The sequence below is a fragment of the Spinacia oleracea genome, chromosome 4 (genome assembly GCF_020520425.1).
Source record: "Spinacia oleracea cultivar Varoflay chromosome 4, BTI_SOV_V1, whole genome shotgun sequence".
Classification (NCBI taxonomy): Eukaryota; Viridiplantae; Streptophyta; class Magnoliopsida; order Caryophyllales; family Amaranthaceae; genus Spinacia; species Spinacia oleracea.
The window spans coordinates 48,608,438-48,628,420 of NC_079490.1; positions in this window are offsets into that span (position 1 = coordinate 48,608,438).

Below are 19,983 nucleotides of genomic sequence, written 5' to 3' on the forward strand. Positions count from 1 at the left end.
CATTTCAAGGACACATAAGCAACATCATTTTGAAGACATGTGGCGGACACGTAAGCAACAACATTTTGAAGACACATGGCCTTCAATCCTCCCTTTCAGCTTCTATAACCTCCAAATTTAATTCAATTTAATTCAATGAAGTAATGAATTAATTTATTCAATTCCTAATTTTCTCCTCTTCTCCCTCCACCTCCCCTTCCAATGTAACTGAATTGAGTTTGTCATTTAACTCATAACATCCCTTACAAATTCAACATCCCTTATAAGTACCTCATTTGCAGATACTCACTTGGATTGCATTTCTCATCCCAAACTATCAAGGCACAATTGAACGTTGTCGGCTGCCTCAAGATCTCTAATGACTTTCTATCTCTTTCACTCTATTTTAGTTGAATTCCATTTATATGTATATATAAGCAGTTGATAGTTGATATTTTTACTGCTGATTCATAATTATTATTGAAATCAATGTGCAGAATTCATCAATAAGATATTCTATCAAAGGATTGGATTATAAGGTGAAAATGGACCATGTTAAACAAGAGGGTGATGAGAGACTGTTTTAAATTTTTGGAGGTTTCAGTTATGAGAGACTATTTTCTACAATTTTAGACAGCAAAATTATTGATCCATCTTAGATGAAACCATTCTTTTGCGGGTTTAAAGTGACATTCTCTTTGTAAATATATGCATTCATAGGTAGATTGCCGTTCTTTTTTATTTTAAGCATTATAATAACAGCTTGTGCAATTGTGCTTCATGTAACTTATCATTTGTTTGAAAAATTGTAGTTTCTCCCTCAAAAAATAATTTCAAGTTTCAAGTGAGTAAAAGCCCGTGCGAAGAACGGGCCCAAAAGCCAGTTGTATTAAAAAAAATACTCCACTATCAACTTCCCTCCATTCCTTATTGTTGTTCCCCTAAGGAATGTTGGGTGGTTTTTAAGAAAACTAGAATCTTGGATTGTATTGGGATATGAATAATGATTGGGTGTAAGAATAATGATTAGGTGTAAGAAATTATATATTTAAAATAAAGTAAAGAGAGAGAAAATATTAAAGAAATAAGATAAAGGGGAGATATTTTATTATTAATAACAAAAAAAAATTCGAATCTGAAAAAAAAAAAAATCGACAAAAAAAAAATCAGAAAGTTGGACAAAATTCAACCAAATACACCCAGAAAAATCAATAAATTCGTCCAAATATACCCTGAAAAATCAACAAATTTCGAACAGAAAAACCTAGAAAATTAGACAAAATTAAATCAAATTCAACAAAAAAACAAAATTCAACAAAAAAAGCCCCAGAAAATTAGACAAAATCAACCAAGAAATTCGACCAAAAATTCGGCAAAATCAACCCAAAGATTCGACCAAATTCAACCAAAAAATTCGACCAAAATAAAGGCAAAAGTTCGACCAAAGCAACCCAAAAGTTCGACAAGAACTTCAACCAAAATCAACCAAAACATTCAACAAAAATCAACCCAGAAATTCGACAACAATCAACCCAAAAATTAGACCCAAAAAAATCCAAACATTTGACAAGAAATTCGACCAAAATCAACTCAAAAAATCAACAAAATTCAACCCAAAATTTGACCCATAAATTCGAGAAAATTAAACCCATAAATTCGACCAAATTCGAGAAGATTCAACCCAAAAATTCGAGAAGATTCAACCCAAAAAATGACCAAAATCAACCCAAAAATTCGCCCCAAAAATCGACCAACATCAACCCAAAAATTCGACAAAAACCACCCAGAAAATTCGACAAAAAAACACACATTTTTTTTTTAATAACCACTTGATCCTTAATAACACTCACGATTTTAAGGATTTAGAGGTGAAATTCGACCATGAAAACTCTAGATCTAGAGTTTTAATGATCGAATTTCACCATCTAAAGCCAATTTTCCATATTCTACAACTTAACCGGAGGGTGGTGGCGGCGGAGGAGGTTTGGTTGTGGTGGTGGCGGCGATCTCACTTCCAGATTTGAAGAACAGAGACATGTTTTAGAGGAGAGAGAGTGAAAACGTGAGAGGAGGAGAGAAATGGAGTAAGAAAATGAAGAGAGAGAGAGAGAGAGTAAGAAACGAGAGAGGGTAAAATATGAGAGAGACAGAGAAATCAGAGAGGTGAGGGAGGGTGAAGTGAATAAGAGAGGAGTGAAATGGACGGGTAGTGGGGTTGGGTTATGGGGAATAGGTTTAATAATTAAATAAGGGTGGTTGGGAAAAAGAGGGTGGGAAAAGGGTAGAATCTTAGGATTCTTTTGGTAAATAGTGGAGAATCTTAGGGTATTTTGGTAGAAAAACAATGGCCAAAAATAGTAAAGATTCAGTAGGAGAACATCAAAAATAAATGCCCAAAAAGGAAAAGGGAACAACAAAAAGGAATGGAGGGAGTACTACCTAATTAAATAATAAGTTAATTAATTTGCTTTAAACTCTATGCCGGTCAAAACGGAGCGAATATTTTGAGACGGATAGAGTGATTTGCATTCAGTATTTTTTTGCTTATATTAATAACGTTGCTCATTTTGAATTCAACAAATGAGCGAAACTGATTTATGGATAAAAATTAACACCTTTCAATCATAAATCTAACTATACCTTGGAACTGGAAGTCATGGAACCCAAATTGTAAAACACCAGAATAATGTCAAAATTAGGGCGTATTCCACGGTAGTGTATAAGGTAGAAGGTAATTTGTTGACCTATTTAAAATGCTACTTGTAAAATTTGTATTTGTTTGGTAAGGTAGTAGTTAACAGTAGAGCTAACGGCTGGATAACACTTCTCAAACTTAAAAGATAGTAGCGTTCAAAGATGATAAATTTATAGTAAAGGTTTAAACTATAGCTTTTATTGTAATTTACAATCTCAACCCCTAATTTTACCGAACACATATACTAGTTGCTACTTTGTCAGCTAACCGTTATCCGCTACTATTCACCGTTACCCGCTACTCATCCATTAAATGCTACCCGCTACACACGAAAAGTTGATATCTTACCATCTTAGCCAAACATTAGATGTGATCTTTATTGCACATAAATAATATAACTTAGAATATCCAAGTGTATAATATACACAAACTTTTTAAATAATGCACACCGTAATACATGATATTCAAAGTAGTAACCCAAGGCATCCCTCGGGCCAAACATTAGTTAATCAATTAAAAGTAATCATCTTACGTAAAATTAGTTAAAAGCCCATTTTCACAAAAATAGCTCCCACCTAAACCAATATTACCTTGAACTTTAATTTTACGGATTTTTCATGAAATACCCCCGAGTTTTTCCATAATACACCAAACGATCATAAAGTTTCAATAATTCATAAAATACCCCTATTTCTAAAATTAAATCCCCAACTACCCCTATTTCAATACTTAATACATCAAATAGTTTTAATGACGTCATCAACCCTATAATAAACCACTTAACATCTAATTAACTCACTAATCCTTAATTAACCCCTTAATTAACTCCCTAATCAACCCGGCCACCCATTAAACCACTATCCCACCCATGTCTTTTTCTTTTCTCTCTCCATCTCCTTCTTCCCTTTTTCCATTGATCGGCCAACACCAGTCCACCACCATAACAACCATCACCTTCCACTCTCTCTCCCCCGCCTTCCACCCTCACTCCTCCACTGGATCAAAAAATCTGCATTCGCATAAAAAACCCTAGAATTCTCTACTAAATTGTCAACATCTTTCTATTCACTTCGATTTATTTGTCCTAGATATGTTCCAGAAAGGGGGAAATTTCTTGAAATGATATCGAATTTGAGATTGTAAATGTTGATATGAATGAGTTGCTGTTGAAATGAGCGACAGAGGCAAAGATTTTGAGCAACATAGCACAAAGAAAGTAGCAGAAAATGAGGATTTTGTGTGCGTGATTGCGAAGATTGCGGTAGCTCAACAGAGGCACTCCGGAGATTTCCGGGGAAACGAGGAAAATTTTCGGGGAACACTCGTGCTCGTGTTCTGTACAAAAGGGGCACTCCTAATATTGATTTGGGTTCGGTTCTGTGGCAGGGGACTTGCATTTGAAATCAGAAGGGCATATGGATCTTGGTGGGGAAAAAATTACCCATTTGTTGTTATTTTTGTCTTTCCTTAATTCTAGGTTTTGGGGTGACGGAGAAGAAGCAGGTTGTGATGCCATAGTTTTTGTTCTTGTAATTTGTGAATTAGAGTTCTTGTAAGATGGGTTCAATTCAGGGGTTCCACAGTGATTTGGACATTCACCGTTCGCTTGCGAAATCGGATACGGTCCGAGAGATTAGTCAGTATGTAGGTTTAGTTGAGGGAATTCCATTTGTGTTTTTGCTTCCTAGGTTCCCGGTTTCGAGGGTGGAAGGCGAGGGAGAGAGAGTGGAAGGTGGTGGTTGTTGTGGTGGCGGTGAGGGCGTCAGAAACGTTGGTGGTGGTGGTCAATTGGGGATTTGGAAAGAGGGTGGAAGGGGGCATCCATGGAGAAAAGGCCAATGAAGAAGAAAGGGGAGACAGAAAGAAAAAGGGGTGAAATGGGTTAATGGGTGGGTTAATTAGGGGTTAGTGGGGTGAATTTGGGGTTGATGACATCACTAGGGTAGTTGGAGTTTTAATTATTGAAATAGGGGTGTTTTATGAATTATTGAAACTTGATGGGAGTTTGGTGAATTATGGCAAAACTCGGGGGTATTTAATGAAAAATCTGTTAATTTTAAGTGTTTAACTTACAACCCGACCTAAGTTAATTAAAAAAAACTAAAATATTAAAAGTCCAATTCATTAGCCGCTACGTGCAATCGCAAGCCCAACCCACAGTTGGGCCTAGGCTCGATGTCGCACAAAACCACGCAAACAAATCAACACAACGAGTCCTTGGCCAAAAGGCCTCGACCATCGTTGTTGTGCAGCCGTGCTTAACTTCCAACCCACAACCAAAAGGTCGAATGGCCTTTGCTTGTCGTGGCGTGCGTGAAGGAAATAATGCCCTTGGTCCAAGTATGCATATAATATTAAGTCTAATAAATGCGGTTCAGTATTAATTAACAAGTTAATAATTCAGTGAGATCAAGTGAGCTGAATGCCTAGCTAGAGGCCGCTTCAGTTCAAGTGGAATTAATTATATTAATCCACAGCTTACTCTTGACTGAACCCGTAGGGTCACACAAATAGTACGTATACAGATCAAGTATTTAATGGCATTAAATACTCCATCTATGGATATTCAGAATCGACGGATCTTGGTTCCAGTGGGAGCTGAGATCGTCAAAGGCAAGAAATGAATACTCCGGAAACGATGATATTGCCGGAAACGGAAATATGGATCGTATCGGAAATATAAATATTATCCAAGTCGTAGATGTTGCCGGAAACGGAAACATGGTACGTATCGGAAATATTATCGGAAATGGAAATATTGCCGGAATCGGAAATATTGCCGGAAACGGAAATATTGTCAGAATCGGAAATATTATCGGAATCGGAAAATAATTCCGGAAACGGAAATATTAAATATTTGTTCGAAACGGAAATTAATTCCGGAATCGAAAATATTAAATATTGTTCGTATCGGAAATAAGTTCCGGAATCGGGAATTTAATCGGAAGCGTATCGTACGAATTAGCATCGGACGAGGCCTGCCAGACTAAGGCCCAGCACGAAGCCGGGCCATCGCCCAGCAAGCCAAGCGCGCCACACGAACAGCCAAGGCCACGCCAGGCCCAGCGCAAGGCCAGGCCCAGCAGGCCGTGGCAGCGCGCGCAGCTGCGAGTAGTGGGCTGCGAGCATTGCTGCTGCTCGCGTGGGCTTGTAGCTCGCGTGGGCGGAGCGGCCGTGTGGGCTGTGCGCGGGCATGGCCTGCACGCTTGCGGGTCATGCTCGTGTAGAGTTTGTGTTCACATACGAAACCTAAAGAGTATAGGATTTGTTTAATGATTAAATTCCTAATCCTAAAAGATAAATTAATTAAATAAGAGTTCTACTAGGATTCTAATTTAATTCGTATCCTAGTAGGATTCGATTACTTATTCCATGGCCTATAAATATGAGTTAAGGGCTCATAACTTAAATCGAGAATTCAAGTATTCAAAGTGATTTTTGAGAGCAAAAATTCAGTCACATCATTGCCTACAATAGCCGAAAATTTTAAGTACCTTAAGGGCGATTCTAGTTGGTCAAGCTTAAGGAGGATCCGGATGTGCTGTGGACTATCTACGGAGGGACGACACTTGGAGTCCTAAAGACTTGTTCTTGTTCGGTTCGGGTGCAGCTAGGGAGAGCATGCTACAAAGTGTATGCATCTGAATTATGCTAAATGATTATGTGTTAATAATATGTTTCCTGGCTTTATGGTTTTTCCGCATGATTTATGTTTATTCATATGTATCATAACCTAACAGTGCGTTGGCGTGGAAATGGGCGCTAGCCCATCACCCGCTTCGTCCAACGCTCATGAGAAAAAAGAACAACAATAACGTGCTTCTCCGCTTCCTCTACTCACCCACGCCTAGCGGCAACGCCCACACAACCACTCGCCCCCTACGCATCCCTCGACCACACAGGCTCGCAGTGTAACACCCTAATGATTCCTTGCCTTTATAAAAGCATTTTCCAACTTAAAATAAAGGAATTACTAAGATATTACCGCCACCGTGATAACGGTTAAGGCTATTACCAGAATTCCGCAGCGGAGATAACTAATTTTTAAAACATAATTAATAGTTAATGACCTCCATACAAACTGGAACCATAACGGCCCAAAACCAAAATGTTTAAGTAATTAAAATCCATTAACTAGCAAATTAAATAGTTTAGTCTAGACTAATAAAAATAGTAGAGTTTAGAATGCAGGAGAAAACATCGCTCACCACAATCCCATGCTAGATAAATTCTCCCACAAGTTATCTCTACAAATCTGTTATTCAAAATCTACTCCCCAACAACGCAAATGCAATGGTGGATCATCATAGGGTCATTAAGGCAAAGGCATAACCAAAAGAAACATGAAGCACGTAGTTAACGAAAGCTGGGTACGAACAAGCTAGAATGAAATCCTAGTCTAACATGCTTCACTCAACAATATAAATAATCCACATGCAAAGCCATTTAATAAACACTTAATCATGGAGACAAGACTCGACACTTGACGCGACTCTTGACACGACTCTTGACTCATAGATTAATTAAGAATAAGCTTCGAACGGGCCCAAAAGAAATATCCATAAAAGGAAGGGTGTTGGGAGCCCACCAAACACAAAAATAAATAAAAGTAACCAATTGTCGGACCATACCGACAAAATTCCAACGCATAAAAAGAATGAAACAACGTCTTGTATCATTCGTAGGAGTACAAGTTTTCCGGCAAGACCCCCCCCATTGTTCATACTCAAGGTATATACGTTCAAAGAGTTTTGAAGCTTGTTCTGGTTGCAATTTACGTTAATTAATATTTTATTCAGATGGTGAACTCAAGACACAACAACATGACATTGAATAAACAAGCAACCAACAACACTCCTTTTTAATGCATTAGGATTTGTGATCAAACATACACGACTCAAGTGATATTACTCCCATTGTTCCTTCTCGATATACTATTGAGATAACCCGACATGCCTGTTAACAAGCGGGGTGTGCACAAGGCACAAAAAAATCCTTAGTTCAATTCATATAGACTTCCCAAACATAGCCTATAGACGGGGTAGAATAAATAGTGCAATGAGGCACGGATACTTGGCTCAAAATATGCTAGACATTACGTACAATAGCATAATAATAATCCCTTGCATGTGAAATAACCATACATGCATAAAAATACTTGAACAACATGCTTGATATTAAATTCAACGATTATAAATAATCACAACATGCTTGTTCACATAGAATTCATAGATTCAATAATAATCCACAACATGTTCGTTCACAACTTCAAACATGAACCCATAATAATCCAAATCACATGATTCACAATAATAATGTATCACAAGTATCCTCATGTAAACGGTGGTCACCCTAGACATGTACGTACCTCGAACATCTAAGTACGGGGGCACGTTGCGAATCAAGGCTCTAGATTAGAAATCACCTCCTATCATTAAAGTAATGAAATTTAATTATTATTCATACTCACTAAATTTCTAGCAACTTTTATAAATTCTAAAACCTTTGCATTAGTTAGAAATTTACTGTCTATTAATAAATTAATAGTCTCAATTGAAAAACTAAAACCCTAGTATGATAACAATATTTTTTACGTTAAAGGCCATTAAAAAGTGACACTTTAAGCCTTGAAATAATTCTGAAAAATATAATTGATTTCCTTAATTGAAATTAACATTAAATTATACAAATCAATCAACCATTAAGTTGGGATTAAAACCCTAACCCTAATTCAACATAAAAATCAGCTTAAACCTTTAAAAATCGACACTTTATTAAATAAACGAATCTGAAAATTATTGTACTTCAATTTAAAATATTCCTCAATAATCCAAGTATAAAAGTCATCAAAATTCGGTGTTTATAGCCGATCCCATCATTTTAATTAATCAAAACCAATAATAATAATAAATTTTAAAATACGGTATTTTTTTTTTTGGCAAATAAAAATTTTATAAACCAAAAGGAAAGAGCAACAGCTCAAAGATTACAAGCACCAGAACAACTGGAGCACTAGTTCCCCAACAGGAACAAAACAAAACCACCTAAACTAGAACCTGACAGCAACAGGCCTAATACAGCAACAAAGCAATGTCTGAATCTCTACATCTGCAAGCAACCTTAAACACAATTTCTTTAACAATTTGCTCAGCTGATTGAACATGACCAGCAAAGACTCTTTGATTCCTTTGAATCCACAGGCAATAAACTGCTTCAGCAAAACCAGCAAGGAGAAGTTTGCTCACAGCAGTACATTTTTTACTCATTCTCATAGCAAATTGGAGCTCCTGATCAAAAGCTTGGCTGCTCCTATTGATATTCAGAATCTGTAGGAATTTCTGCCAGACTTGTCTAGCATAAGAACACTGAAAGAACAAGTGCTGCACTGATTCTGGATCAACACCACATAAACTGCAAACACCATCAGTAGCTATGCCCCACTGCATGAGTCTGTCTTTGGTAGAAAGCCTCCCATGAACAGCAAGCCACAAAATGAAAAGACTTTTAGGGCTAGCAAAGTTATTACAAACCACTCTCCTCCACTGAACTTTAGGAAACTGACCCAGCAAACATAGGTACATCTTCTTGATAGAGTAACCACCAGTAGCAAAAAACAGTTGCTTGCACATAGGATCCCTATCCAGCAAATCTCTACACCCCCAAATCTTCTTAAGAACCCAAGAAGCAGAACCTGGCAGAGCCATGGTGAACAAATCCTTGCCCTTGATATAGTATGCATTGACCCATTTAACCCATAGAGCATCAGGTTTGAAAGCCAAAGCCCACAAAAGCTTCAGAATAGCAGCTTTGTTCCAAAGATAGAAGTTTTTCACATTTTGCCCACCAGCAACTCTAGGTTTACACACTGAATCCCAAGCAATGGGAGCTTTCCTAGAGGTTTTGGTGTCACCAGTCCACAGATAGGTCCTACAAATTCTTTCTATCTCTCTGAGAACCTTTTTAGGGAGCATAAATATTTGGCTCCAGTAGGTTTGAAGGCTAAACAAGATCACCTTCACCAACTGTAACCTTCCAGCATAGGACAATTTCTTAGCAACCCAAGAAGAAACTCTAGAGTAGAATTTATCAATGAGAGGTTTACACTGGTTAATGGTAAGTTTGGCACTAGAAAGTGGAACTCCTAAGTATTTAAAAGGAAGACTGCCTTTAGAAATACCAAGAGAAACCATAATTGCATCTTGTTCCCACTGAGGTACACCAGAAAAATAGATCTCAGTTTTCTCCACATTAGCTTCCAACCCAGAAGCTTGAGAAAAATAGGAAAAAGCTTTAAACATAAGCTGCAGGGAGATAATGTCACCTCTAGCAAAAAGCAACAAATCATCTGCAAACATGAGATGAGTGAGCTTGATCTTCTCACATTTAGGATGATAATTGAAATCAGGATTGATAGCCAAGTTCTTCATACATCTACTCAGATACTCCATGCAAATGGCAAACAAGAAAGGAGAGAGAGGGTCCCCTTGTCGAAGGCCTTTCTTTGCAGGAAAAGGCAGCATAGGTTTGCCATTAACAAGAATTGAATAGCTCACAGAAGTAACACAGGAGTGCACCCACTGAATGAACTGCCCAGGGAAGCCAAGCTCCTGTAACACCATGAAGAGAAAAGGCCATTCAACAGAATCATATGCTTTTCTCAAATCTACCTTAACCATACACCTAGGGGACATATGAGCCCTATTATATCCCCTAATCAGCTCAGTTGCAACAATAATGTTATCAGATATGTTCCTACCTGGCACAAAACCAGCTTGATATTCAGAAACCACTTCAGACACCACCCTTTGAAGCCTAGCAGTCAAGATTTTAGAAATAATCTTGTACATGGTAGAACAACAAGCAATGGGCCTAAACTGAGTAACAGAAGTAGGACATGGGACTTTAGGGACCAAAGTCACTGCAGTACAGTTAAACTTGCCATACAAAAAACCAGAATTAAAGAAATCCATCACTGCTCTATATATATCATGTTTTATAATAGGCCAACTTTTCTTAAAAAAGAATGAGTTGAAACCATCCAAACCTGGGGCTTTGGAAGAGTCAATGCTAGCCAAAGCATCATCAATTTCACCTACAGTAACAGGCAAGCAAAGCAAAGCCCTAGAATCAGAAGATAAGACATTTCCATTTCTGATAGTAGGCACATCCAAGCCAGGCAGAGAAGAAGCAGCTGAACCCAGAAGCTGTTTATAGAAATCAATGATCTTGGACTGAATCTCAGTAAGATCAGTGATCTCCACTCCCCCATCTCCATGAAGCAGATGCACTTTATTTATACAGAATCTCTCTTTCATAGCAGAGTAAAAGAACTGGTGGTTAGAATCTCCCACTTTAACCCACTGAACCCTAGACTTCTGCTTAAGAGCTTGTTCTTCAATAGCTAACCACTTTCTGAGATTGCAAATAAGCTCTTTTTCAGTACTAAGCAAGTGAGGACTGTTATCACTCCTCATCTGAGTTTGCAAATTGTCTAACTCACTTCTATAATACTCAATTTTCTCAGCTGTATGAGAAAACTCCTCCTTATGTAATACCTTTAGCTTGTGCTTAACTCTATTCAGCTTAAACCAGATTTGAGCCATTGGTCTACCCCTATCCTCTCTATTCCAGCACTCACCCATAATACTCTCAAAAGAGGAGTGATCTGCTAAATAGTTCAAAAATTTGAAAGGTCTCCCACCAGAAGAAGGGTTAGTAATGCAAGGAATGATAATAGGAGAATGATCAGATAAGGAAGGATTCAAGTATTTAGTAGACAACTCAGAAAAAGAGTCCATCCACTTCATGTTTCCAAATGCCCTGTCAATCCTGCTCCATACTCTAGGGTCATCTGTACCCTTGCTAGACCAAGAAAAAAACCATCCAGTGCTATGCAGTTCATTTAGGTCACAATCTGAAATACATTGATTAAAATCCCTAGTTTCTGCATTACTCACAGCATTTCCATTAATTCTATCCCCAGAATAAAGAATAGAATTGAAGTCACCAGCAACCAGCCAAGGACTAGCTGAACTACTAGTACTCAGATGGTTCAACTCATCCCACAAAGCTTGCCTATGCCCTACACTATGCAAGCCATAAACAGTAGTAAAGAAAGAAGAAAATCTATGGTCCTTAGTGTGGATCCAACAATGAACATTTTGAGAGGAACTACTAAGAATCTGTAAGTCCACATCAGCAGTCCTCCAACCAACCCATATTCTACCTTTTGGAGAGTGAGGATAGTTGCAGAACCAAGTCCAAACCCCCCCAAATCTCTTCTGAACCTTCTCCTTATTTCCAAGCCTTACTCTTGTTTCTAATAAAGCTACTACATGAATACTATGATTATTAAGGAACCTCCTAACTTCATTAGCTTTGAGAGGCTCATTAAGCCCTCTTATGTTCCAAGTACAGATATTCATGGATTAGGAGGATCTTTTCCAAAACCAACTACCCCATTCCCAACATTCTCATCTCCCTCACAATCAGATAAGTCCTCATCAGACTCTTGTTCCAACACAGCAAAAGAGTTCTCTACTCCCACAGCTGTACCACCTCCCTTGCTCTGAGTCTTCCTGGTAACAACCTTCCATCCAGTGTTTGAGTCTGGAGTAGGAAGACCTTGATTACAAGGAGTGACAACTTGAGCAGCAGCAGTAACAGGGTTCACTGGTTGAACCTTCTTTTGCACCCAAACTCTCTTTGGTTTCACAACCTGCTTTGGTTTCACAGGAGCTGTCTTAGCACAGTCATGCCCCACCTTGTTGCAGGATTTACAAAAGGGGGGAGTCCAATCATAAACAACCTGTTGTTTCATCAGTTTACCTAGCTCATCTTCTATCCAGACACAATCAGGCAATGCCAAAGTGACATCCATTTCGATTAAAACCCTGGCAAAAGAGATTCTGTCCTGTCTAGTTGTGCAAGCATCAGCAAATAAAGGAACACCCAAGCTGCTACCTATCCTACTCAACGAGTCAGAACTCCAACAATTGAGAGGAAGATTAGGGAACTTCACCCAAATGGGAATCACCCTAAGAATTTCTTCACAGAAATCAAAGTTTGCCTTCCATGGCTTAATAATCATGGCCTTGCCAAAGAAAAGGTGAGGACCATCTGCTAACACTGCATTCTTATCATCAATAGACATGAATTTCACCACAAAATATCCATCGTCATGAAGAAAAATCTTAGGCATGCTCACATAGGACCAATTTGCAGCAACATACTTAGACAAAGAAGCTATAGTAGGGGTATATCCTACAACATACAACACAATAGATTGCTGCCAGTGCTCATTCAATTTATCCAATTCTGAGGGTTGCAACTTAATCACTTTCTTTCCATCCTTAATAACAGGAGCAATAAAAGAGAGAGGAACTCCTTTACCTGCAAGTTTCGACCCTGCAACAACAGAGGACCACGACGTAGGCTTCTCAGGTTGTTCCATCTCCAATCTCCGATTAACTGGAGCATGCTGACCAGAAGCTCTCTGATACTCCGCAATCACCTCAAGCAACTCACGAGTGACAGGTCCAGTACTTGGATGAGGAAGGAATTTTGGATCTATATTAGAGGTATCAACAATCTCCTCCCCTCTAGCTTGATTCTCAATACTTCGTTCAAGAGAAAGAGCTACTCTCCTTATGCGTGCCGCTGTTGTCTCCTGTAACATCTCCATAGAAGAAGCAGCTTGAAATCCAGTTGAAGGGGGAAACCCAGAATTCAACCCAGAGGTCGAGTTCAGACCCCCAACCCCTCTCATGGCATTATTCGACCGATTTTGATTACCAGAAGAAGATGGCAAACCTTCCTGATTAGTTTTGTTAGAGTGAAGCTTCTTCCTCCCTCCCATTAATGGCGAAACGGTTCACGTTAGCTGAACACCCTAAACGTGCGCCGAGAGCATTTCTTGAGAGAGAAGAAAAGTTTTAATTAAAAATACGGTATTGAAATAGAATAGGTAAGGAAGAAGAGAATTATACCAAACCGGCCTATATCACGGTATAATCACGAATTGGGTGTGATTGGGCGCAAAAAATCGAAAATATACGGAGTGTAGTACTCGGCAACACACAGCCAAGCTTGATGCTTGTGCGTGTGCGTGTGTGGTGTGACAGACAACAATAGTAGGGGCAGGGGGCACGCGGTGCTGTGCGAGCAAGAGAGAGCATGAGGGTGTGCGTGTGGTTGGGCGTCGAGTGCAGCGATGAAGTAAGGCAGCAGCACTCGGCAAGGTGGTGCGAGTGCTATGCGGCACAAAGGGCGATAGAGAGCAGCAGGAGAAGCAACACTATGCGAGGGCGAGAGGGAGTGAGTGCACGGGTACGCAGGGGCAGGCGACGAGAGGAGGGGGTTCTCGAGCAAAGACGAGCGAGCAAGGGTGTGCTCGGCTGGCTGTGCGCGGACGAACAAAAGAGAGAAGGAGAGCCGGGTGTGAGGAAGAAAGAGAGAGAAATTAATGAGGGTTTTAATGAGGGGATCAATTGAATGTAAAGGGTATATTTATAGGCTTCCCCCAATCCCTAATGGTCTAGGATTAGGAATTAAATATTGGGCTTGCTTTGATGGTAGGGTTTGAATTAAGAATTGAAATTAGAAATCTTAGTTGGGCTCAACTATTAGAACAAGTTGGTCTTAGGATTAATTCAAACAATTTAAATATCGAAACCCAATAAATTTCCCGACTTCAAATAAAAAATTCATTTCGTAATTAATTAAAATAAATAAATATTCTAATTAACTAAAAATACATTTAAGTAATATTTAAATGCGATTTAAATTCTAAAAATCGTAAAAATTATTTATAAATATAATAAAATATTTTATAAATACAGAAAAATACGAGGTATTACACACAGGCAGCCCAACCTATGTGCTTTTGTGCGTGAGACAACAGCTATCGCCTAGGCGATTTGCTTGCTCATCTCCGATTAAACCAAAGATCTAAGTTTTTTCCGAGTCGATTTATTTGGGTTTCGTAATTTCATTAAATTAATCGATCCAATTATTAAAATTATGAAAATAAATTAATTAGACGAATTATAATTTCCACAAATTCCAATTCATGAAATTAATCAATTTAGGCTAACATGATTCGGAAATATGAACAAGTCCAATTATCAACATTTTTTAGTACTATGATAGTATAATCCAACAATATAACTCATTCCGAACAATTAAATTTATATTTTGATCAATTGTAGTTCAGGTGAACAATTAAAACTAACGAATCCAATCAAAATTTTAATCTTTGAATTTTCAAATGATAAATTTACCAATTATTTTTCCCCCTACTCACCTAAGCATAATTTATGATCTAACCAACAAATCCTTGCAATTTTCATACATAAAACATTGATTTTTAGTTTTTTCGGAATTAGGGTTTATGATTAATTTTGAAGAACAAATCCAATTAAATTACATCAAATAAACATAAACATTGCAATAGGAAAATCCAAAATTAATTATACAATGATTATAAATCATAATTAATTTTTAAAATTCGAATTATTCAAGAATTTAAAATCCCGAAACTTAAAAACCTCAAAAAACCACTTTCCGAGTAGAATTTGGAAATCTAAAACTAGGGTACAAAAATAAAATTTGGATCATTTTTAAAACCCGTTTCTACCCATTTTGTAATTCGTCAAAGAATCTAAATGAGATTCTTCATCTATATTATATATCAAAATTTACATGGATAGAATTCAATTGAGAATTATTTTGCAAAAGAATTGATCATGTATAATATAATATGCGGATCGCCAAAATTGTATCGTATGTCTTTAGGCATGACGAACACATACCAATCTATATTGATTCTTCACCTATATTATATATCAAAAGTTACATGGATATAATTCAATTGAGAATTATTCAACAAAAGAATTTATCATGTATGATATAATATGCGGTTCTTAAAAATTGTATCGTATGTCTTTAGGCATGACGAACACATACCAATCTCTATTGATCTAAGTGAAAATCAACTAGATTGAGATTAAGAAAATCCTTTGAAAAGGTAATATGAGTTGTTCTTGATTCAAGAAAATAAAGATGTGTTAAATTTTGATGCTACACGCATAAACACTGGCAAAGGATCAGGCAAGATTCCTTTGGATTTAACCATTGGAAAGAACAAGCTATATGCATCGTGGTTTGAAATGGTAACATGGATTGAAGACCATGATTTATTGCGTGGGAAATTAAACATTAATTTCTATGTTCTAAGATACAACTGAAAAGTCTTCCACAAATATGTGAACTGTTTGGAAAAGCAGAATCCAAACATAGCATCACTAACAACCTACATAGTTGAAGTAAAGTACTTATTGCCTAAGAAGAAATAAAACAAAGTTGTTTATGTTAAAGAGTTCTTCAAGAGTTCTTCACTGAACTTGGGTGGATCACATGTCTGATGACTTAACGGTTCTTTATTCCAAATACGTAGAACCACTATTGAAGAAATAAAGACTAGATCACGTAATAAACATACTCAAAAGATATTGTCCTCCTATTTCGAAAGGCATTCGATCAAAAGGATATTAAGATTAGAAAAACATGATAACTAAACCTATGCAACAAGTGAGATACAACACTCACATTGTGGCACTGGAAATCAAATATAGTTTTGAATTCCATTAATTATTTTAAAGTCGGGTTAGAGGCCCATGGTTATAAAACACTCGGGTTGAACATTCATCATAGATGAAATGAATTTCCAAATTCCATTTAATATTGGTTTAATATTAAATGACGAGTCCTTTCAATTTGACTATATATATTCAAGATAGACTGTCAAGACCAGTCTTGTGACTAAGAAACGTACATCAAGTGATGTAACACCCTGGTAATTCCTTATATTTATAATTACCTTTTTCCGACTAATATAGAAGAATTACCAAAATATTACCGCCACCATGATAACGACTAAGGCTATTTACCAGAATTACGCATCGGAAATAACTAACTTCCAAAACGTATTTAAATAGTAATGATCATTAAAACAACTTGGAACCATCAAGGCCCAAGCCAAAGTAATAAACCGTTTAAAAAAATAGTGATAGTAGTCATGACTATAAATCAGAAATAGAGTTTATAAATGCTAAAGATGAAATAGTCTCTCATCACTATTCCCATGATAACTTCTCCCGCAAGTTATCTCTACCAACATGCTTATTGAAATCTACTCCCCAACAATGCAAGTGCAATGATGGATCATCATAGGGTCATTAAGGCGAAGGCCATGACCGAAAGACATGAAGCACGAAGTCAGCAAAAGCTGAGTACGAACAAGCTAGAATGAAATCCTAGTCTAACATGCTTCACTCAACAATAAAGACAATCCACATGCAAAATCCATTCAACTAAACCAATTAGTCATGAAAACATACTCAAGACTTGACACGACTCTTAACTCATTGATTAATAAGAATTTAGCTTCGAACGGGTAAAATATAATAACAAAACCCACTAAGGGAAACAAGATCACTAAGGGAAACTGAGGGTGTTGGGAGCCCACCAAACACCAAATAATATAGAGTCGGGCTTTCTACCGACAGTCGGACCATACCGACGAAATTCCTGCGCATTTAATAAGCGAATAACCAAAAGAATGAAACAATGTCTTGTATCATTCAAGGAGTACGAGTTTCTCCGACCCGACTCCCCCCATTGTTCATTCTCAAAGTATATACGTTCCAAGAGTTTTGAAGCTCATTCGGGTTACACTTTACGTTAATTAGTATGTTAAGTTCAAGACTCAACCCAAAGACATAACTCACAAGTAATTAAACAATTACACACATGAATACTTAAACAATGAAACTTAATATTAATCCTTTAGGACTTGTGATCAAACATAGGACTCAAGTGAATTTACTCCATAGTTCCATCTCAAAACACTGTTGAGATGACCCAGCATTGTCCTTTTTAACATGCGGGATGTGCCCTTAGCACGAAAAGTCCTTAGTTCAATTCACACAAACTCTTTAAATGTATTCTACACTTGCGGTAGAATAAACGATGCACCGAGGCAATATAATAAACAATGCACTGAGGCAATATTCAATAGGTTCATTGTATGCTAGACATCCCATACAATAGCATAATTATAATAACTTGCATGCGAAACACTTATACACGCATACCAATTTGAACAACATGCTTGACATAATTCGACGATTATAAAAGTCCATAACATGATAGTTCAATAGAATCTACAAAGCATTAATCAATCCATAACATGCTCATTCACATATATTCAATAACAATTCTCACATGCCTGTTCACACATCAAACATGAATTCACAACACTTAAGTTCACATGATTCCCAATCAATATACTTCATACAATCCTCATGGGATGGGTGGTCACCCTAGTCTTGTACGTACCTGGAATACCTAAGTACGGGAGCCATTGTGTGAATCACAACTCAAGCTAGAAATCAACTCCTATAAACACAAAGGAGAAACTTAATTATTATTCATGTTTACTAAATTTCCAGCAACTATTTAAGAATCTAAAACCCTTGGTTTATTTAGAAATTAATCGTTATTCGTCAATTTAATAGTCTCACATAGTCAACTCAAGTCCTAGCATAAAAACATTGACTTTTGACCTTAAAAATCATTAAAAATCAACACTTTAAGCTTTATAATAAATCTAAAAATTTAAGTTGATTCCCATAATTTAAATTGTCATTAAATTATGTGAATCAATCGCTTGAACAATCGGAATTAAAATCCTACTAATATGTCATTAATAAAACCATGTTTTGACCTTAAAAATTGACACTTTAATTAACCATTAAATCTGAAAATCATAATTCTTTTGAATTAAATACAATCTCATCAATTCAAATACGAAATATTAAAACACAGTGTTCATAACCGTTCCCAGCAATTTAAATAATCCAAACAATTAAATAATCGTAATTAAATAATTAAACAATTTAAAACCTGAATTTGGGAAAGTTAAAAGTATACGGTTTGATTATCAACAACAAAAACACACACACGCAACAATTGATGTGTTGCGTGTGGAGGCAGCGTTGTGAGCAACAGCACAGCACGGCAACAACACTCGGCTGGGCAGCGTGCACGAGCAGCGCGCGCGCGCAAGACCGCAGGGGCGAGGGCGAGCGAGCAGACGAGAGGTGCGCTGCTGCTGGGTGCGAGGGCGAGCGAGCAGGCGAGGGAGTGCGCTGCTGCTGGGCGCGACGAGAGCGACGAGGGAGTGTGGGTATGCGCGTGAGGCGCGGGCTGGCAGGCGAGGAAAGGCACGCTCGTGTCTTGGGGCCGAAGGAAAGGGCGGACGAAAAGAAGGAGAGAGAGGGAGAGAGAGATTGCTGAAAAATTAAGTGGGGATTTAATGAAGGGAAGGGGGTATTTATAGTTTTTTCTTCCTTCATGGGCTAGGTTTTAGGATTTTAGGTTGGGCTTGCTTACGGGCTTTATTAATATTAACTCCTTGCAAGCCTTGTTGGGTTTGATCATGAAATTTGACTGGGCTTTGATTAAAATTAAATTCGTTTTCAAAATATGACCCAACAATTCCCGATTAAATAAATTCGTTGAATTTATTTAATAAAATCTGGTTTTCGCAAATAATTAATAATTAAATTGTTTAAAAATAAAATACATTTAATTCGCATTAAATGCAATTAAATTCGTAAAAATCCTTATAAATATAATAAAAATATATTTATAAATTACGAAAAATACGAGGTATTACAGGCTACCCTCCTTAAAAGAAGTTTCGTCCTTGAAAATCAATCACACAAGCTCTTAGAATATTCTCTAAGGTTTGGATCGTCCTTTCGGTTTGTCCATTTGTGGCTGGATGGAACGCTGTACTCATTTTAAATGTCGTACCAAAGTTCTTCTGTACACTCTTCCAGAAATTCGAAAGGAACCTAGAATCCCTACCTGACACGATATCCTTAGGAACTCCATGTAATCTCACTACATATTTGCTGTAAGCTTTGGCAAGTTGTTCCATTTTCCAGGTTTCTTTCATTTGTATGAACACTGCCGACTTAGTCAACCTATCTAATACTACCCAAATGGCATCATTTCCACTTTTCGACTTGGGTAAACAAGTGACGAAGTCCATTGAGATACAATCCCATTTCCAACTCGGAATTTCTAAGGGTTGGACCTTTCCCTGAGGTCTCCTATTGATCGAGGGAAAAACTAGGTCGTTACTAGTCTCTCCTAATCAAAAAAATTACCTAAACTAACCACTAAACACAAGTAAAGCGGTAAGCAAGGGTCGGAATCCACAAGGAATAAGGTGCGCT